Source organism: Adiantum capillus-veneris, chromosome 19 (assembly GCF_014529385.1).
Source record: "Adiantum capillus-veneris isolate H3 chromosome 19, ASM1452938v2, whole genome shotgun sequence".
Taxonomy (NCBI): Eukaryota; Viridiplantae; Streptophyta; class Polypodiopsida; order Polypodiales; family Pteridaceae; genus Adiantum; species Adiantum capillus-veneris.
The window spans coordinates 46,477,005-46,496,565 of record NC_140949.1 but is presented as its reverse complement, the minus strand read 5'-3'; the positions used below and the strand labels follow the sequence as shown (position 1 = coordinate 46,496,565).

The 19,561-nt window shown below is 40.6% G+C and overlaps 1 long non-coding RNA gene across 1 annotated transcript; it reads right to left on the bottom strand.

Moving 5' to 3' along the window:
- Nucleotides 1-13,269: 13,269 nt before the first annotated feature.
- Nucleotides 13,270-14,849, bottom strand: LOC147433941 (uncharacterized). Its single transcript, XR_015185328.1, has 2 exons — nucleotides 13,675-14,849; nucleotides 13,270-13,584 (listed from the first exon to the last, which is right to left on the bottom strand). It is a non-coding gene; the product is annotated as an uncharacterized LOC147433941 (long non-coding RNA).
- Nucleotides 14,850-19,561: the final 4,712 nt, after the last annotated feature.

Here is a 19,561-nt window from a genome sequence, read left to right as displayed (position 1 = left end):
AGGTAAGATTTGTTCACTTTCTTTCTTTAAGAAGCCTATTACATTTTTTCATTGGTTCAATGTATGCTCGTAGTGATTTGCTCGTAATCATGTTTTCTCTTTGTGTTCAAGTTAGGTCCTTGCTTTAACTGTCTTGATCACACTGAAACATGGAGAGCGTATCATAATAATCTTGTGATGTGATTCCACCTCTTGTTGCTTGGAACGTGTTTGATGAGGGAAGATTCAAGAATGTTTCTACCTTTGTCAAAGAGGATTTTCAAAGGACTACATACAAGGTTGGAATTAACAAGGTTGGAATTAACAGTGTAAGTTATAGCTATCCAAGAACATGAAGAGAAAGTGGAAGCCATCCAAAGTGGCAGGATCCTTGCTTTCAAATCCATCTCTTGTTTGATGAACAAGGCATAGGATTGACGAGAGAGTCATGAAATTCTTGGAAAACCTTTTTACATTAGTCATATATATCCCCGTAGAAAGAAAAATCTCAAGCATAAATGTTTTGTGTATTGAGGACTTTGTAACGAGCAATAATCAAATTCTAGGGCATGCCATTTTTGTTGTTAAAATGGATGGAACTGAGGCTCTTAAGAATAAAAAACTTCAAAAGAGTGTTTATAACCCTGATGAACAGAGCTCTCGATACAAAAGAGTAGCCGCAATTCAAAAAGGATGTTTAAAAAATCAGTGTTTAGGCGGAGACATGAATTTGGTGGCAAAAATTGTGTATAACCCTGATGAACAAAGCTCTCAACACAAGAGAGAGACAAAATGAAAAAAAAAATCCAATTAAGTTTATACCAAATTAAAGAAGCACATTTGGTGCTTGGGTGCGAGGTGCAAGGATTTTAATATTTTGAGTTGGGTCTTCCATCACACTAGTGTATCTAAAATTATCAAGGCCCATCAAGAAAAGGAGCAGCTAGATGAGGTTTTTGGTAGATACAAGTTGGAAGGGCATTGGTGTGTGTGTGTGTGTGTGTGTGTGTGTGCACGCGCGCGCGTGCACGTGCGCGTGCGTGGAGGGGGGGAGGGTGGTATAAAGGCACTAAAGTGTTAGGACAATTTGTCAAAGGGTAACTACCAATGAGAACAATGTAAAGATCCATAGTTTCTTTCTGATATTATCTTTAAAGGTATCCATATATTTACCAAATATCCTCTTCATGGTAACAATGTGGTGATTGAGATGAATCCCAAGAGGTCTAGTGAAAATAATGTTGTTAGGAAGTCTTGTATTGGTGGGGTGAAGACAAAGATCTTTCTAGGATTGCATGGGAGGCTGGCTTGGGTTGAGTCCAATGCCCGATACATTAAATGGTCGTGTGCATAATATTATGAAGGACCATGGCGGCGGTTAGGCATCCAACGACGAGAGAGTGGTATTTCCTTGATAGCATAATAAGGAATAAGAATACAAAAGTATGGGAGATGCAATCATCTCTCACTACAATAAGATTCAGAAGGGAAAGAATGACCTCTTCAACTTCGAGGAAGAGCTCAACAAATTCAAGAATGGCATGACAAATGCCTCTTTACTTTTTGTGATCCAAATTATGGTACTTGAGAGCATTATTTGATTGAGGTGCATGTGTGTGTGAAGATGCTTTCACAAACTTTTAAGTGCACCAATGTATGTCGTATTTGGCCCAAGCATTGAGTAAGGACATCTTGATTAAGTTTTATCCTTGACTTGTTTGCTAATTATCTACTCAATTGACCTTGATCAAGTGTATATGTGTAGATTCGTGTGCATGTCTTTCTTGAATTAATGCATGTGTGTGGCCTAGTGGACAAAGAAAGCCTTCAATCCTCTCGGAGAAGCCCTCAAAATTTTCTAAGCAAGAGAAGGTATTGAATTTTTAGGCTTTTCTTCACTTAACACCCCTTGAAAGCCTACATTAAAGAGATCCTTAACTTGGCTTGTAGCATTCATCATTCCGCACTAGCCAGATGGACCACCCCTCACTAACTTCTTGATGGTCGTCATCTTGATTTGCTAACCCACATACAGCTTATCATTTGCCAGCTTATTGCCCATCATTACTCAACTGTTTCTTGCCTTGCTTGTCAGCAAGTATTACATAGAGCTATCGTGCTACCCCACTCGCCCAATCACCCATGCCACAAATTGCTACTTGAGGGCCTTGAAGACAACCACTACCAATGTTGCCTTGCCAACAGCATCCGCTACTAAAGTCCACTCTCGGTTCATGCCCCTTTGCCTATCTGCAATCTGTAGGTAGAAACTCATGCCCTACCAGCATATGCGTTGCCTCGTCAACTTGATTGGCCCACTCTCACCATCATTTGCCATTCGTTGAGCCTGCCTATGTGCTTCAACATCTACCCTTGATTGTAAAGGATTCTTGGACATACTATACTTATTTTTAATTTGGAATTCATTTTTAAGCAAGCTTTCATATACTATCACTACTTGGCTTTGTTTTTTCTAAGTTTATATTCTCATAGTCAGGCTTCAAGAGCATAAAGCATTCACGAGGTCAAGTCCACATCTTTGCCACTTGTAATGACTTAATTGAAAATATCTTTGGCATAAAGAACTTGGCTTGAGCATCATCTTCTTTGGTTCCATACAAGGCACTAAGCCCTTATTTGCACAACAGAGCATTAGATGGTATGTAACAAAGTTGATTTTTTTAGGGTATCAAAAGGGCACCCAACATTCAAGGTAGCAGAGTGACCACATATATCAAGCATTGAAGCATTCAAGCTTTGGTAATAATTGTAATGCATGCAAAATCTGACTCAATAAAGCTCCTATAGAAAAGTGTAGTCATTTTTCTATGCATGCTATACCTAGTCTCAAGATTGTAAGGGGTTATAGACATTGCCAATATATATTGGTAAGACCACCCCATGACTTAATCACCAAAATCATCATACACATAACCAAAATGTGCTTCCATGATGTATATGCACCTAACATGGATCAAACCATGTGTACCTACATGTGCACCACCATCAAAATCCTCCAGGTTCTCATAAAGAAAGGAATTTAATGCATGGGAGATGAGGCCCATAGTTCCCTAAAGAAAGTGATGACCTACATATATAAGTGTCTAGACATTTCTCTAGACCATATATTTTCGAGATAAGACCTACACTATTTTTCATGCAGTTTCTCAACTTAATCCATAGTAGACACCTTGATCAGAATCAATGCTCTATTATGTAAGCTTAAGCTTACGGAGGACATTTGATGAGGTAATCATATAGCTTACATTCACGGTGAGAATGAATGCTTAAGCATGCACCATTTATGTGCATAATCACATTTTTCTATGGAACCTATAAGCCTCACACATACTACACATTCCCTAAACACATGCTACACACTTGATAGCCACATGCTACTTGTGGTAGCTCACATGGCCCTTTCCATTTCCACTTGTGCATATCCATATAATCATTTATTGCACTTCTCCACATTGAGCCTATAAATGGTCACTATCCACAAATCTTATAATACTCTGTCCAATTCTAATCAATCAAGTCAGTTCATTTTCATTGTATTGAGTATATTATCTCTACTCAACTTATTCCTAATTGTTATGAGTCTCTTATTATGATGAATGCCTCATTGGTCTATCCACCATAGGCATTACAAATTTCCAACACTATATATATACTTGCAAGAGAGAGAGAGAGAGAGTTCAGCCCATGGCCCTTTCCATGCACATACAAGCTTCTTGTAAAGGTCACATGTATCCACTTGTCTTGCATGAACTACTTGTGTGTACACTTGCCATGGAAAGAGTGCTTGTGTATCTATACGGTAATTACTCAGCACATCCAAGTCTAACACATCAAATGTTACAGGATGCATAAGTACCAGTACCATTTGATGCATCTTGTAACATCAAATGTTACAGGATGCATAACTACCACTACCTAGGCATCAATGTCAATGTCACCACGAGACCTTAACCTTTTATTCCAAAATGTAGAGTTTGTTACAAAACATTTCACCCCATAGGAAAGAGCAGACAAAACATTGCATTGAAAGGTTAATACCTCCAAATCTAGAGAAATTAATTTCCCAAAAAAGTTCAACTTGTGAGCCATAGTAAAAAAATTAAGAGGTGTTTTACCCAAGTTTCATGCTAAATCTTTGATCGTCCCCTAAAAAATTTAGGAGTTTCACGATTTCATTGGTTTACACCCTTGTTGAAACATGTTTCATAGTTGACACATCAAACTCAATGTAATTCATCAAATGCACTAAATAGTCAAAGATGCAATGATTTAGACATACCACCTCTCAAGATTAATTAAACAAAAGACATTTTCTTGACTAATATTTGAAGACTCTACACTTTTCATATGCATACATAGAGCATACATCTACACGGATATTTCCCATTGAACTTAAGGATCCTTCATATGTTGCATTAGGAAAGAAATGGACTCATTTTCGGGCCTTTTAGCTCTAGTGAGAGAATCCTCCTTAGCCAATAGGAAGAAGGCTAACGTTACGTTGAAAAAACCTTTTTTCTCATTTTGAAAATGTCTATGAAAACCATTTTGGTGAAATGTCACTATCATCAGAAAAGTAAGGCGCTTGATAATGACATTTTGCACAAGCGTCGAACACCTTTTTATGACCCGCTATTGCTATCCTATAAAGTGAAGTACTTGTACTTGTGCATCTCGCACAAGTATCAATCACCTTTTTATAAAGTACTTGCAATTTAAATTTGAATAGATCATACTTGATAGTGATTGATATGTACTACTTAAGACTATGAAGGAGTCAGAACCAAGCAAATAGAGGCCCTTGAGGGGTCTCTGGGACCTCTATTCGCTTGGTTTTGACCTCATGAGGCCCTAGGCTTAAAAATGTTGTATCTTGAGCTAGAGACGTCAGATTTCAGCATTTTAAAGAGCTATCCTAAGGTTTTTGGACGTTCCGAATGCATTCGCGGTATTATTTTTGTATTTTGAAAACAACTCTTATGTGTTTTCTCTCATCGCACATCACATCACTCATTAAGATTCACAGACATGGATTTTTGTGTACACTTAAGTTGGGCTCTCGAAAAGCATTTTGTATGAACATGCATTTAAGTGATTGAGCAAACTTTTACGTATGTACTATGAGAAATAGAATTCCAAAAAAAACCTTTGCATTTTTCATAATTACCTCTCTATATGCTGAGTTGGCGTTCCTTACGGGGCCCAAAATTGAGTCCAAGTTTCTCCTAATGCTTTCACCACAAACTTCTTGGTCATAGAATCTGAACCAAAAGAGCTCTTGTATCTCCACCTTTCTTGGCTGAGAATAACCTTTGATTTATTTTGCACTCATGACCCATATCAATCAACACGTTCTTGGTGCATCAACTTTTGGTTTTCACCTTTGACACACTCATATCCATGAAAGTACAAAAACCAAGTGATGGAAACCAATTTGCATGTAACCTTTGCAATTTCTACTTGTGTTGGCTCCTTGAGTACGAGACTAAAGTTATCCTCTTAAGTCTTTGGCCCTTAGCTCTATATGGATAATCTTTGTCTTTGTTGTTAGTGGACTTCCATAGGCTATACCATGCCTATCATCCATGTGCTTTGTGGATCCTAAGAATAAGGGATTCTTTATGTGGTCCTTTGTCTGCTTCTTCATACTCCTCCTCATGACGTTTGTTGATATCCTCGGAGTTCTCCATAGCTATTGAAGTTCTTATTTGACAAGGGGATTTCTCCATGCCTTGTGAAGGGTAGACAAGGTTCCTTTTTTCTTTATAAACCAAAGTGTGGTTGTAGAGGACATGGTGTACAAAGAACTGAAGTAAAATAGCAGTTTCATCTAAAATAAAGGGGATAAAATTAGCAATTTCAAGTGCAGATGAATCAAGAACGGCATTAATAGCTCATAAGAAACAAAGCACACAATCAAGAAAAAGAAAACACACATACACAAAACTTAGAGCTCGATCCCAATTGTCTTAAATCGTTTGGTTAGGAAAGTGGCCATGTAGACGTACCCAACTTTAAAGAGTGATAATAAGGCTTGAGCTTAATGAGTCTACTCCTAAAGAGTTATGAATCAGTTTAGTGCTTAATGAGAGAGAGCACTAAATCTAGCATAGGGATCTAACATGTGTAATTAGGAAATGCTAATTACGTGTTAGCTATGGTACTGCATGAAATGACTATGGGTAGTGCCTATGGTGGATAGACCAATGAGGCATTCATCACATAATAAAAGACAAATCTTTGTCTTGATGACTTTGCAAAGAGAAATAATAATATTGTGTGATTGTTAGCATTTTCATGTGAATGGATATGCCATTTTTGTCATTAAGCGAGATGAAACTAAGGTTGTTAAAAGTAAAAACATTTAAAGAACGTTTATAACCTTGATGAACAATTCAAGAGAGGGGCCACAACAAGGGAAAAAGGATCTAAAAGTGTCTAGGTAAAGAAGCACATTTGGTGCAAAAGTGTGTATAATCCTAATGGGCAAAGTTCTCAACACAAGAGAGAGGCGGCAAGTCAAATATAAATCCAAATCATTTCATGTTAACAGAGGAGCACCTTTAGTGGCGGGTGCTTTTGAGGTTGATTGGGATGATTTTAATGTTTTAAACTGGGTCTTCTATCACACCAGTTTACCTGAAATTATCAAGTTCCCACAACAAAAAGAGGATCCGGATGTTAAGAGTTTTGGTAGGTATAAGGCCCGTCATTGCACATGGGAGGAGATCAGAAAGCACTAAAGTGCACCATGTGTCAAAGGGTACCACTGTCAAAGTCCCTTATATCTATTACATGGGTGCAACAAAGGAGTGTGATCTTCCTAATTGGAATAAGGCAATTGACTAAAAATCCCCACAAGAAAATTGGATATTCCCATGAGAAATGTTCACATATTTTATTAGAGGCTCCTCTATATGGTGACAATGTGGTGATTGAGACAAACCCCAAGAGGTTGACTGCTGAAATGATGTTGTTAAGATGGATTCTATTGGTGGGGTGAAGGACTTTTCTAGTATTCAATAGGAGATTATGAAGGGGTGAATCTAAATATCAATACAACTAATGGAAGGCCTGCATAGCGCTATGAATGACCATAGACTTAATGGCACAATAAACAATAAGAAGGCAAATGTGTAGGAAACTTTAGATGCAATCATCTCTTACTCTAGTAAGACTCACTAGGGAAAGAAAGACCTTTCCAACTTCAAAAAAGAGCTCAAGAAATTGAATAATTGTATGAAAAATGTCCATATCCTTGAGCACTTCATACACCACATGGTGAGAGCTATTATTGTCATTCTTGATTCATTTGTGCATGAAATTGCTCATTTGCTCAACTTTTTTTACATGAATTTGTTAATTTACTTCACTTCTTTATGCAACATGTCCTCTACAACCACTTTTTGGTTTATAAAGAAAACCTTAAGCTTGTCTATATGGTCTACAAGATGCATGGACAAATCCAACTATCAAGTGAGAACTTTTACGGCTATGGAGAACTCTAAGGATATCAACTACCATCAAGAGGAACGGTATAACGAAGAAGATGAAGGAGACAAAGATAAAGGATCCAAAAAGCTCATGGACAATAGACATGCTATATCTTATGGAAACTCACTCACAATAAGGACAAAGATAATTCCTATAGAGTTGATGCAAAGGATTACTTTGGGCATGTCTGCAAGAAGCAAAGTCAAGCAAGAATTGCATAGGTTACATGCAAAGTGGTTTCCATCAATCGGTTTTCATGCACTCATGGATGCGAGTGTGTCAAAGGTGCAATTGAAGGTAGAATGCACCAAGAACCTGTTGAAGGCTAATGCGGGTTATGATTGCAAAAAAATCAAAGGTTGTTCTCAACCAAGAAAGGTGGAGATACAAGAACTCTGTTTGGTCAGATTATTTAGACCAAGAAGTTTGTAGTGAAAGCAACATATGAAGGATCTTGAAGTCCAACATGGAATGTTGAAGAAGTATCTATGTAGATGTATACTCTACGTAGCATGCATACAACAAGTGTAGAGTCTTCAAATATGAGTCATGGCACAATCATTTTTTATTGAGCTTGAAAGGTGGAATGTTTGCATCATTCCAAATCTTACTATTCTGTGCATTCAATACATGGCATTAAGTTTGATGAGTCAACCTTTGATGTGAAGACGTGCAATTCGTGCATCCAATACATCCCATTGGATATGATGAGATAGATGTGGTTTCGATGACTAACTAGTGGGTAACTATTCCATTCTTTGCATCTAATTGAGTTTAACGCGACAGGTTGGACTAGGATATGGTATTGCATCTATGACTGCTTGTGGTTTGAATGCAAAATGTATATTTTATTCCTAGCAAGGGTCACAATATAACTATAGACAAAGATAGTTGTAACATTTGTGCATGATGTGCATGTTGGCTAATTCAATGCAATGCATATTTTATGGGGTGTGCATCATAATGTGTATTGTTTGGATCGCATGCCAATGTCCATGAATGCCCATTGGTGATATCTAGTCAACCATTGCTCGCTCATATAAGTGCTTTTCAAAGTTAGACCAATCATTTTAAGGGGAGGGCATGCCACAATTGATGACTAAGAAAACTTAGGTTAATGAGCTTAAGCAGCTTGGTGATGTGGCAAGGGTCTTTAAGTGAAGCACAAGGTAGGAGATGCTTCCAGACATGGCAAATGGTTGCTTAAATGGCAAAGAGCCTGCTGACATAGACAAAAGCTGGCTAACTCAACCAAGAAACCCCTAAAAGAGGCAAATATGTGCATGGAAAGGATCAAGGGGCGGGTGCATTCTAACAAGGGACTCAATTGGAGAAGGCATAAGCAACCAAGTGGCCAACTATCAACGGAGCCAACTATCAAATGGTAGCCACATCTATACAAACAACAAGCCAAGTGTTTGTAGGAAAAAATGGAGGTGCCATCTCTCCATAACAACTCCTTTGTACTTACATTAACTCTTGACATAATTCAAGGAAAATGGTCACTTAATAGGACATAAAAGTGTCCCATTACCAACCTAGTGTTAAGTAAGTGTGCCAAGTGGCACACTTAGCAATGCAAAGTGACTCTCTCACACCCTCCTTCAACCTCTAGCGCCCACCCCCTCTTCTGGCTGGCTATAACAAAACACCCTCTCCCCCTCAGAGGAGGCTAGCAATGCACCTACCCCCACCAAAGTGAGCGTGCTCTACACACCAGAGCTCTCTATTGAAGCTTGAGAATCATCCCTTGTGGTGTATGTGGAGTCCTTGAGCTCCCATCACCAAGAAGAAGGTTTCTCTTGGTCATAGGCGGTGGTGGGAAAAGATTCATCGCGAAAAGTAGCAGGAAACTGTCTTTATCTCCCACGTAGCTACTGTAAATTCTCTGCTTTGAGCCCCTAATCAAGGTGATTAGGTTTGTTTTCAGCGGAGCAATCATAGAATTTCACTCCTCTCTACTTATCCTATGCCTACACAAGTTTTGGTGACATTTCATCGCGAAGAAGGATTCCATTCAGTGTAGGAGTGCGCACAAGTAAGAATTTCAGGTTATGTGCAGAAAATTACAGCAAGCATGTTTGTGAGCATTTTGCTTGTTTCTCCCTTGAGTCCGATGCATGAGTGACATAGGGGAAGATAGACTCTCCATTGTGAGAGCTTCCGATGAGCTTTTTGGAGGATAGACTCTCGTGATGAGAGCTTCCAACAAAGCTTACAGAAGAGGGGAAATCCTCTTAGCGGAAAGAGAGTCACTGAAACGCTCTCTCAGTGAGAAGTCAGAAAACAGAATCAAAGAAAGAAATAGAGGACGGGCGTTGCCCCATTCCTGTGCTTGTGAAGATTCTCCCTTAATAAGAAAGATGATCTCTTTATGGGGGGGACCATCCCATCTTCTGGTCCCCAATCAAGTGTCAAGTTTACTCTCTTTCTCTCCAATTCTCTTGAGTATTTGAAGTGCTTTTAAAAGTCAGTTTACGCTTCCACATTATTTTGTGATAGTGGTATCAGAGCAAGGTCATCTCTCTCTTTCTTAAGAGATTGACGACTCTTGGCAAAATACAAAAATGATGGGGCCTATGGGATAGAGTTTGCTCTCCTCCAGTAGCAAGTGGCGGAGTTGCAAAAGGCTCTCTCTCATCCAGAAGTGAAGAAGATTCTCCATACCCTTGAGAAAGGGAAGGAGAAAGTGCCGATGCGGACGGGAGAAATCCTGCCGAACCCAAAGATGCAAGCACCAAAGAAAGATCCTTTAGTTGGAACTTCTCGCATGCACGAAAGTCAGAAGAAGGCTTCAGAACATCATGTGCGGTTTAGTCCAAAGGTTCAAGAACATGCCTCCTGATTCTCCTCAGTTCTCTCTCATGAAGGATCTGGATGACATTGTCTCTCCAGAGGACATGTTTCTAGAAGATCCACTGCAGCAGGAAGTGCAGTCGAAGGATAGAGCTCCTGGCTACAAGTCGAAAGGCAAGAAGAAGGAGCATCATAAGAAGAAGCACCATAAGCAGAATTCATTCAAGTCAAGTGACAAAGATGTGAAATTCGAGACCTGTAATGGATGGCGGGACAACGACAAAGCTTTAGCTTTCATCCGCCAGTTTGAAGTTGCATTTGCTGAAGGGAACTTCAAGGAAAGGTCCAAGCTTCGCCATGTCAGTATGTATCTAAAGGGCATAGCCAACACTTGGTGGCCATCTCTGATCCTTGAAAAACGCAAGCCTCAAGATTGGACTGCCTTCAAGAAGGAGTTTTATGCTCAATTCCTTCCTCCCGATTATGAAGAAGAAATAAAGAAAGAATGGAATCGACTTTCTCAGTTAGGGAACAAAACTGTTCCACAATATGTGGACAAGTTTTGGGACGTTCTCTTCAAAGTTACCCCATACAAGAAAATTGAAGACTCGGAGAAGATGCGGAAGTTTGAAGCAGGGTTGCATGAAGCCTTGCAAAAGGCTATGAAGCTTTACCCTCGAGGCAACTTGCAGATACTCATGGAATCAGCTCGCATAGCTGATGGTATACATGAGAAGAGAATTCCCAAGAAGATGGAGCAAAGCACCTATCACACAAAGCAGAAGGCTCTCCATGAACAAGCTACTTCTTCTCAAAAGAAGAAAAGAACTGCCTCATATGCAGAAGCAAAGCCAAATCAGCCCAAGAAAGGAAAGTATCTCTCTCCTGCAGAGTTGAGAACTTATATCAGTGAACGGAGATGCTTCAAGTGTGGGCAAGCCGGACATATAAAGAGTGATTGCCCCACCAAAACACCGCAACCCCCTTCTTCCAGTGCAGTAACAGATGTACAAGGGAATACAACTAAGGATGGGAAAGAAAGGTCTCTTCTTAAAGCTTGGGGTACCATTAACAACCAGCAGGCGCTTATCCTGTTTGATACAAGTAATACAAATAACTTCATCTCTACGAAGTTATCCGAAGATCTCTATTTTTTTTTATCGTTTTGGAGTTTCTATTCAAGCATCCTCTGCCTTCAAAGGACAAAACTCCAGTTCTACTCCGATCATAGGAAATCTGAATTTGAAGGGTGATAACTACAAAGATTAGGAGTCTTTCTTACTAGCTTCACTTGAAGGATGTGATGTCATCTTGGGAATGCCTTGGCACTACAAGATGCATCCCATTCTTGATTATGTTCAGAAAACGTTATCGTTTGATCACTAAGAATGGAAATGATGCAATCTAGACTATAGTAGATAGATTCAGTAAGCAAGCCCATTTTCTTCCAGTTAAGAAGACAATAAAAGCTGACCACATGGCTAGAATCTTTTTAGCTCAGATTTTTAAGCATCATGGCTTGCCCAAAACTATTGTCAACGATAGAGATCCTCGTATGACTAATTTGTTTTGGCAAGCACTATTCGAAAATTTGGAGACTAAGCTTGATTTTCCATGAACTTATCATTTGCAAACAGATGGTCAAAGCGAAATCGCTAACGCTACTGTTTTAAACCTTCTAAGTGCTATGTTTTGGAAAGACAGTCCAAACGGGAACAATATTTACCATTACTTGAGTTTGCGTATAATAATACAATACATTCTTCAACTGGTAAAGCTCCCTTCGAAATTATTTATGCGAAGCCATTCTTACTTCCTATCATGGTTACCAAAGAAAACATTTTTGCCGCAGACAAATTTGTGCGCGATATCAATACCGCTTACAACCAAGTAAAACAAGCGATTCTTCGTACTCAAGCGCAACAAAAGACAAAAGCAGACAAACACAGAATAAATGCCCTTCTTGAGAAAGGACAGCATGTCCTACTTAAGTTTGAGAAAGCTAAATTGAAATGCACGTCGGAAAAGGGAAGGTTGTTAAACTTTCCCATAGATTTTATGGCCCTTTGAAGATTACAGATAAAGTCAATGAGGTGACTTTCGAATTGGATTTTCCTTCTCATTGACATATCCATAATGCTTTTCATGTCAGTCTCCTTCGACCTTATGTTGGTTCTTCTCTGGTGGCGTACAAGAAGACCCTCCAGAAATTGAAGACACGGAGGAAATTCTTCAGCCAAAACAAATAATACACCATTCGGAACGACAACTAAAGTCTGGGAGACTGCATCAAATTATTTTTTCAAGTTTAAGAATTACACCCTTTTAGATGCAAAATGGATGATTGAGTCCGATCTCAAGGACTACCCAGACATCTTGCACAGTTATGTTGACGCTCTACAATTGAGGTCACCTGTTTAGAACCAAGAGGGATGTAACAAGAGAGATGTAACAATGTCAGACTTTGAAAATAATTAATTTATTTACGAGAAAATAGTTATGTAATTAGTTGTATATACATTAGAATAGAACCAATAGTCTAACCTCTAAACACAATTTGTGTGTGTGCGGATGCGCGTGTTTAGGCTCATATTGCCATCTACCTGTATGTGTTCCTCATTGTAAGTGCACATGTCCGATACAATATGCTTACGACTCTTGGTGCATCGTGTGTGTGTGTGTGTGTGTGTGTGTGTGTGTGTGAGAGAGAGAGAGAGAGAACCAAAGAAGATAAATTGGCCTTCTATTTACTATGCGAGATTACTGAAAAGGCAAATGATCCCAACAAGACAATCCAACACTCTGTTGCAACCAAATATATATTCAAGGAAACACGTCGAATGAAGAAGAAAAAGCAGACTGTCCACATAACCAGGTATAGAATTTTGGGCATTGCAGTATGACTGGGATTCATCATCAGACACACATGTATAAAATGTTCCATTTCCAAACAATAAGCTCTCACAGGAACCGTGGATCTGGTAAAAAGTATGTCTTATACCTCAAAAAGATCTACATGATTGATGTTCAACAAGTGTGGATTCATCATCAGACACGCATGAATAATGTTCCAAACAGTAAGCTCTGGTAGAAACTATGGCTTTACCTATTAAAAAAAAAAAAAATAGTGACTACAGTAAGATATCAGTAGGTCCTCAATCATTCTTGTTGAAAAGAAAATGCATAGTTGCTCTCAATTTCAGCTCCCTGTCCTGCTCCAATGCTCTTTCACAGTCTCTGTTTCAGCTCTACAACACTCATTTTCAGCTCCACTGCTCTTCATACCAGTTGGTTCTGTTAAATAACACAAATTAATCAGCTCACGAGAAGAAATTAAAAACAGAAAATAACTCCGTACATCTTTGAAGGTTTCAAGAAGAGAACCTCAGAATGGCTTGTAACTTCTGCAATTTCCTCTCCTTCAACAATACGTTGTTGATCATCAAGTTGTTGCTACCCCACAATAGGGAAGATGATGTCTCCAATTGCTAGGTCCCGCATGCATCTCACCCTTCTATAAAACCTTTCTCCTTGGTATAATCCTAGGTGGAAATCATGATTAATACAAAATTCCAACTTATACTCTTGATCACCTAGGATAACTTCTGATGACACAATCCTATCATTTGTCAATCTCTTTGTTCTTTAGTCTCTTCAATAAACTCTTCTCCACATGGGTCTTCAAAACCATTTCTCACAATTTCCTCTTTGATATCATTTCATACTCGTGAAGCCCCTGTCCCTCCAATAGAAAAGTACCACTGAACTCCAAAGTCTTGGTTTGCCCAGCCGCCACTCCCATTGGCTCCCCTTCTTGCATACCGATGCCCAAGTCCTCTAGGGAATTCACTGAGCCTAACCCTGGTCTATATGTTGCTTTATATGAAAGAAGATCTGCAGAATGCATCCTCCTCTGACACATGTCAATGACAAAAAAAATTGTACCCTTCACCACATCCACTTCATTCGTGACTGCTTTTTCTTTGCTAGAAGATGGTTCGTGTGTTTCACATTTCCCATTAGTTGAAAAGAAACCACACCTGGATGGCCTGCCCCTCCTCCAACACTCATACCTAGCTCACTACCCTCCGTGCTTCCAACTTGGTGCTTCTTTGCAACAATCATGGAGCTCACTCATGACTTCTGGGATGTCAACAAACTTGTTGCCGTTGGCGAGCAGCACTTCAAACATGTATTCAACTCATCATGCTCATACCCCTCTTCATTGCCTTGCACAACCTGATGTCTCTTTTTCTGTGGGTTGGCCTTTGGGAGAAAAATATATCTGGAGTTGTTTATATCCCAAGGTCGCAAATGCTTAATGAGATTTGTGATGAAGTGGTTGGGGCTACTGAAGGAGACAAGTCTGAACACGCGAAAAGTAGCAGATCTCTTTATTGTGAAGAAGAGGTATCTAAAATAGAAAAAGTTTCTTCTTATGTTGGTCCTCTCCATCAGATACCTCCAATTCAGGAGATGCTTTGCTTGAAAGCAAGCATGACAAACTTGGAGGTTCATACTCGGGTAAATGTCATGTCGGACACTTCTCTTTTTGCTCGTTTTATGCATCTACTCCGAATTTTTATTATTTCATATGCTTAGGTGGCTTGGAAATAATCATCATGGCTGGAGAGGAGCCAGGGATGGGAGTAAAGAACGATGATTTGCACTTTGCAAAATTGTCGGAGCACTGGTGCTCTCTTTCAACCAAGATGAGGTTGATTTTCAATGTGCACAAGCAGCCAAGAGCTTTGTCTACAGTTGATGCTAAGTGATGGAGGTAGATCTTGCAAGTGTGTATGAATTACCAAAGTCTTTGATGGCATTTCATACACACTTGCAAGATCTACCTCCATCACCTTAGCATCAACTGTAGACAAAGCTCCTGGCTGCCTGTGCACATTGAAAATCAACCTCATCTGGTTGAAAGAGAGCACCAGTGCTCCGACAATTTTGCAAAGTGCAAATCATCGTTCTTTACTCCCATCCCTGGCTCCTCTCCAGCCATGATGATTATTTCCAAGCCACCTAAGCATATGAAGTAATAAAAATTCGGAGTAGATGCATAAAACGAGCAAAAAGAGAAGTGTCCGGCATGACATTTACCCGAGTATGAACCTCCAAGTTTGTCATGCTTGCTTTCAAGCAAAGCATCTCCTGAATTGGAAGTATCTGATGGAGAGGGACCAACATAAGAAGAAACTTTTTCTGTTTTAGAAATTTTTTCTCCACCATAAAGAGATCTGCTACTTTTCGCGTGTTCGGACTTGTCTCCTTCAGTAGCCCCAACCACTTCATCACAAATCTCATTAAGCATTTGCGACCTTGGGATATAAACAGCTCCAGATATATTTTTCTCCTAAAGGTCAACCCACAGAGAAAGAGACATCACACGAATCTGACCTATTAATACCTCTCCTTGCAACCTAAGATTCACCCTCGAATACGGAATTCCCACTATCAAAATCTCAGCCATCTCATGTGTATCCTCAAACATAAGCTCTACTACATCTTCTAGCTTTCTCCACACCTTAACTCTGGGTTCTGTTGATATACATTGAGGCCTTCTTTGTTGATTTATATAAGCCATATCAGAACTCACGTAATTCCGGAATCACACTCAGCAAGAACAAGGCCTACAAAGAGTTCAAAAATTTCAGTCATATACACATACACATGCATCTCAACATCATTACCAAGCATCAATCTCTCTCTCTCTCTCTCTCTCTCTCTCTCTCTCTCTCTCTCTCTCTCTCTCTCCATTCTAGGAGCATGCCCCAGAATAGTTGGTATGATGAGGAGTGCAGAGAGATGAGAGCCCAGCTTCAGAAGGATCTTCTCTTAAGAGTCATCACTTACAAACAGTCTCTAATTGCTTCTCGGCGCCTTGTGCGACGGAAGAAACGTGCTTTACTTGGCCCAGATGGAGCGAGACTTGTATCAGTTGTTCTTGAGTAGAGACTCGGGAGAGGCATGGTGATTCTTTCATGAGCACTCCCCTCCCCCAGTGATTACTTCTCCTGATGTGTGGGGCCAATATGCAACATCGTTATATACGGTTCCTGGACAGGACCCCCTTCCAGATCCTACAGAGCCATGCCCACCTACCAGCACGCAGTTGAGTAATTGGGCAAAGGATGAGGGTGTACGGGCAAAGGGCCAGGCCGGTTTTAGGAGGGGTTTCTCCACTCTTACTGGTATATGGATCATTTCCCAACTCGGAAGTACTCCACCCTCAAGGAAAGAGTCGGAAATCTAAACCTCCGGCCATATACCACATGCCAGAAATTCCAAGCTGCTACAAGAAGTCCAAAGAATGGGACAACCAAGGCTATTGAAGAATAAACTGTCTGAGGACGAAGAACCAAAGAACTCTACCAACCATCTTATACAATGATGAATTGCAACCTATATCTGAAGAAATTGCATGAAACCGAGAGTGAACTGCTACTAATCCTCATCAATCTGGAACACCACCTGAGAGAAAATCACCTCACTCTCAGAGTGAATCGGGAATAAGCATCCAACAGAAAGAAACGCACATCAATACTGATTGCAACCGAAACGGCAAGATCAAGAGACCTTGCACCCAAGCTCTGCAAAAGAAGAACATGGTGCTATAGAAAGCAACCAAATAGATTGTCAATCCTATCCGTTGTACATGGAACCACAGGAACTGTAAGAAAGTAATGTGCACAAACTGACTTCCAAGCTAGCTCCACATCCCCCTCTCAAGGGAGAACACCCGAACCATGGATAACTGCCATAGCTCTCCTACAGTCTCTACCTATGTAATTGGATCACCCAAGATAAGTGTATCCAAAAGAAAAATAATATACATGTGGAACCTGGAACCAAATCCCAGAGAACCAAGAAGACCATTGGTGCAGCCAAAGCTAGGAGATGGTCTATGCGAGGCAAAGGCAGCAGTCGATTGCAGTGCAGAAGGCTAGGGCAGGTGCCAAGGCCCTGGGCAGCCAAAGGGTAGCAGGAATGTATAAAAAAGCGGCTTTTGAGGCAAAAGGTGCTGCGGGGTGGTCCAAATGGGATGGCAGGTGAAGGTATCCGAAATGCCAAGTCAGTGTCCTAGAATGTAGTGTTCAGTGTGCTCTAGAAGCCGGTCCAGACAGGTCAATCAAATGGAGCACCGGTGCTCAAAATATTGCAGTTTAAAGGAAGAGTGTGTAGCAGATCCCCGATGGACAGGGCAACTGGGGACAAGTGGCCCGAGCTGATGTCAGTGTATACATGTGTAGTGCTCGAGTTACGGAGCACGCCTGTCTTTTCGGAATGCGAATCGGAGCTTTGGATAGCAAGTTAAGATCGGTTGAATTTTTTCCGGGGACTGGGTCTCAGCTCATTTGCTCGCATTGGAGAATGCGCCATCTGGTATCTTTTTGGTCTCGCCAAAGTTCCCGGTGATAGGGTGCATCATATGGAGCTAGCACGAATCGATGGTTCATCAAACGGACACTCTGTCAACTAGATGCGGCAGGACGAAGTCGGAAGGTGATGCCGAGAGAAGAATTGGCAGATGTTTTTCATCATTTTTGCGGCCTCGAATAGCACACTCGAAGGGATCCGAAGGCGGCAAGGTTTTTAGGGGCCAGGAACGGCACGACAAAGATTCGGCACGGCTCGGCGGCACGAAGTTCCGACCCGCAGGCAATAAAGGGGAGCCTGGGGAAGAGGGCCAAAAAAAGAGGGTTTTTTATATATTTTTTGAAAGGTTTTATGAATCTTAAGGGTGCATTGAACCAGTCCCAATTTGCCCTACCTACTTTTGTTGGGAAAAACGCCAAGGAAGGGGATTTCCTGGCGATGGGAAAAACGCTATGCTGATGGGAGGGTGCTTGAGGGTTTCCTGCTGAGAGAGAGGGAGTTCTTGTTGCCTGGGGCCTGTTATGCTCCTTGCTCATCTGCCCAAGAGTGCTAACTTGGGTTTGCTTATATATTTTCTTGCCCAATTTGCCCTACCTACTTTTGTTGGGAAGTCACTTAAATTAATAAGTGAAAAATGTCAAAAATAGGGAAAATAGGATAAAGTCACTGGAAAAATACCCAAACTGACTCTGATGGAATCTGATGTAAATGCTTATGCTTATGCGGTGTGCAACCAGAGGATATGCATCTACACTAAGTGACTGGGCATGCACGGTCTACGAATAGACTCACAAAAGTGCCAGATCACCTCTAATCTAGACTGACTGGACTGACGGGAACCCTGTTATGGTGTAGCTTGTCCACGGACACATAGGGTTGGATATGTCACGTGACATCCCCTCCTTTTTAAAGTGAGGTACTGGTACCGAGCTGCATGGCTTCCTTGTAGTCTGCCAACAACTCTGGATAATCCTTGAAGAACTCTTCGTCTACCCACACCGCTTCATGGGTTCCTCGATCTTTGAACTTCAAAAAATATTGTCGTACTTGTTTCTTTGAACCATGGTGAAACCGATGCAACAAGACTTGCTCCGGCTCCATGACTTCAACTTCATCGATGATCTCCAGTTCTTCTTCTTCCGAAACGTCCTTTGGAGGTGTTCCCTGAAACACTTTCAACCAAGAAACATGGAAAACGTTGTGCATTGACCATGAGTTAGGTAACTGCAATTTCATTGAAACCTCATTAATCTTTTTGATAACTGGAAATGGACCATACATACGAAAAGACAACTTAGGACATTTCTTTCCAACTTGCTTAAGACGTTGTTTCATGATTCTTAGATATACCCAATCTCCTTTCTTGATTAAGACCTCCTGACGATGCTTGTTAGCCTGTCGAGAATAAGACTCATGAGCCTTGCTTAGCCGAAGCTTCACACTCTCAGAAATCTCATCTAATGACTGACTCTCAGCATTGGCATCAGGCATTTGACTGCCCGATCTAGTCAAAAGTGACTGGAACAGACGGCCAAAAGCTGCCTCATACGGAGTTCGACCAATAGCAGAAGAAAAGGAATCATTTAGAATAGCATGAACAAATGGGAGATAGAGCTCCCACTGAGACTGTTGATCATGAACATAAGATTTTAACACATCAAAAGCCAATTGATTGTAAATTTTTGTTTGACCATCTGACTGTGGATGAAAAGCCGATGAAAAATTCAACTTTGTGCCAAAAAGAGTGCGCGCCAAAAGTTGGACGTGAACTTAACATCCCTATCTGAAACAATGGACTTTTGCAAACCACAGAGGGGGTACCAATGCTTAATGAACAGTCGTGCTACATCTTGTGCCATGACTGTAACCTTACAAGGAATCAACATGC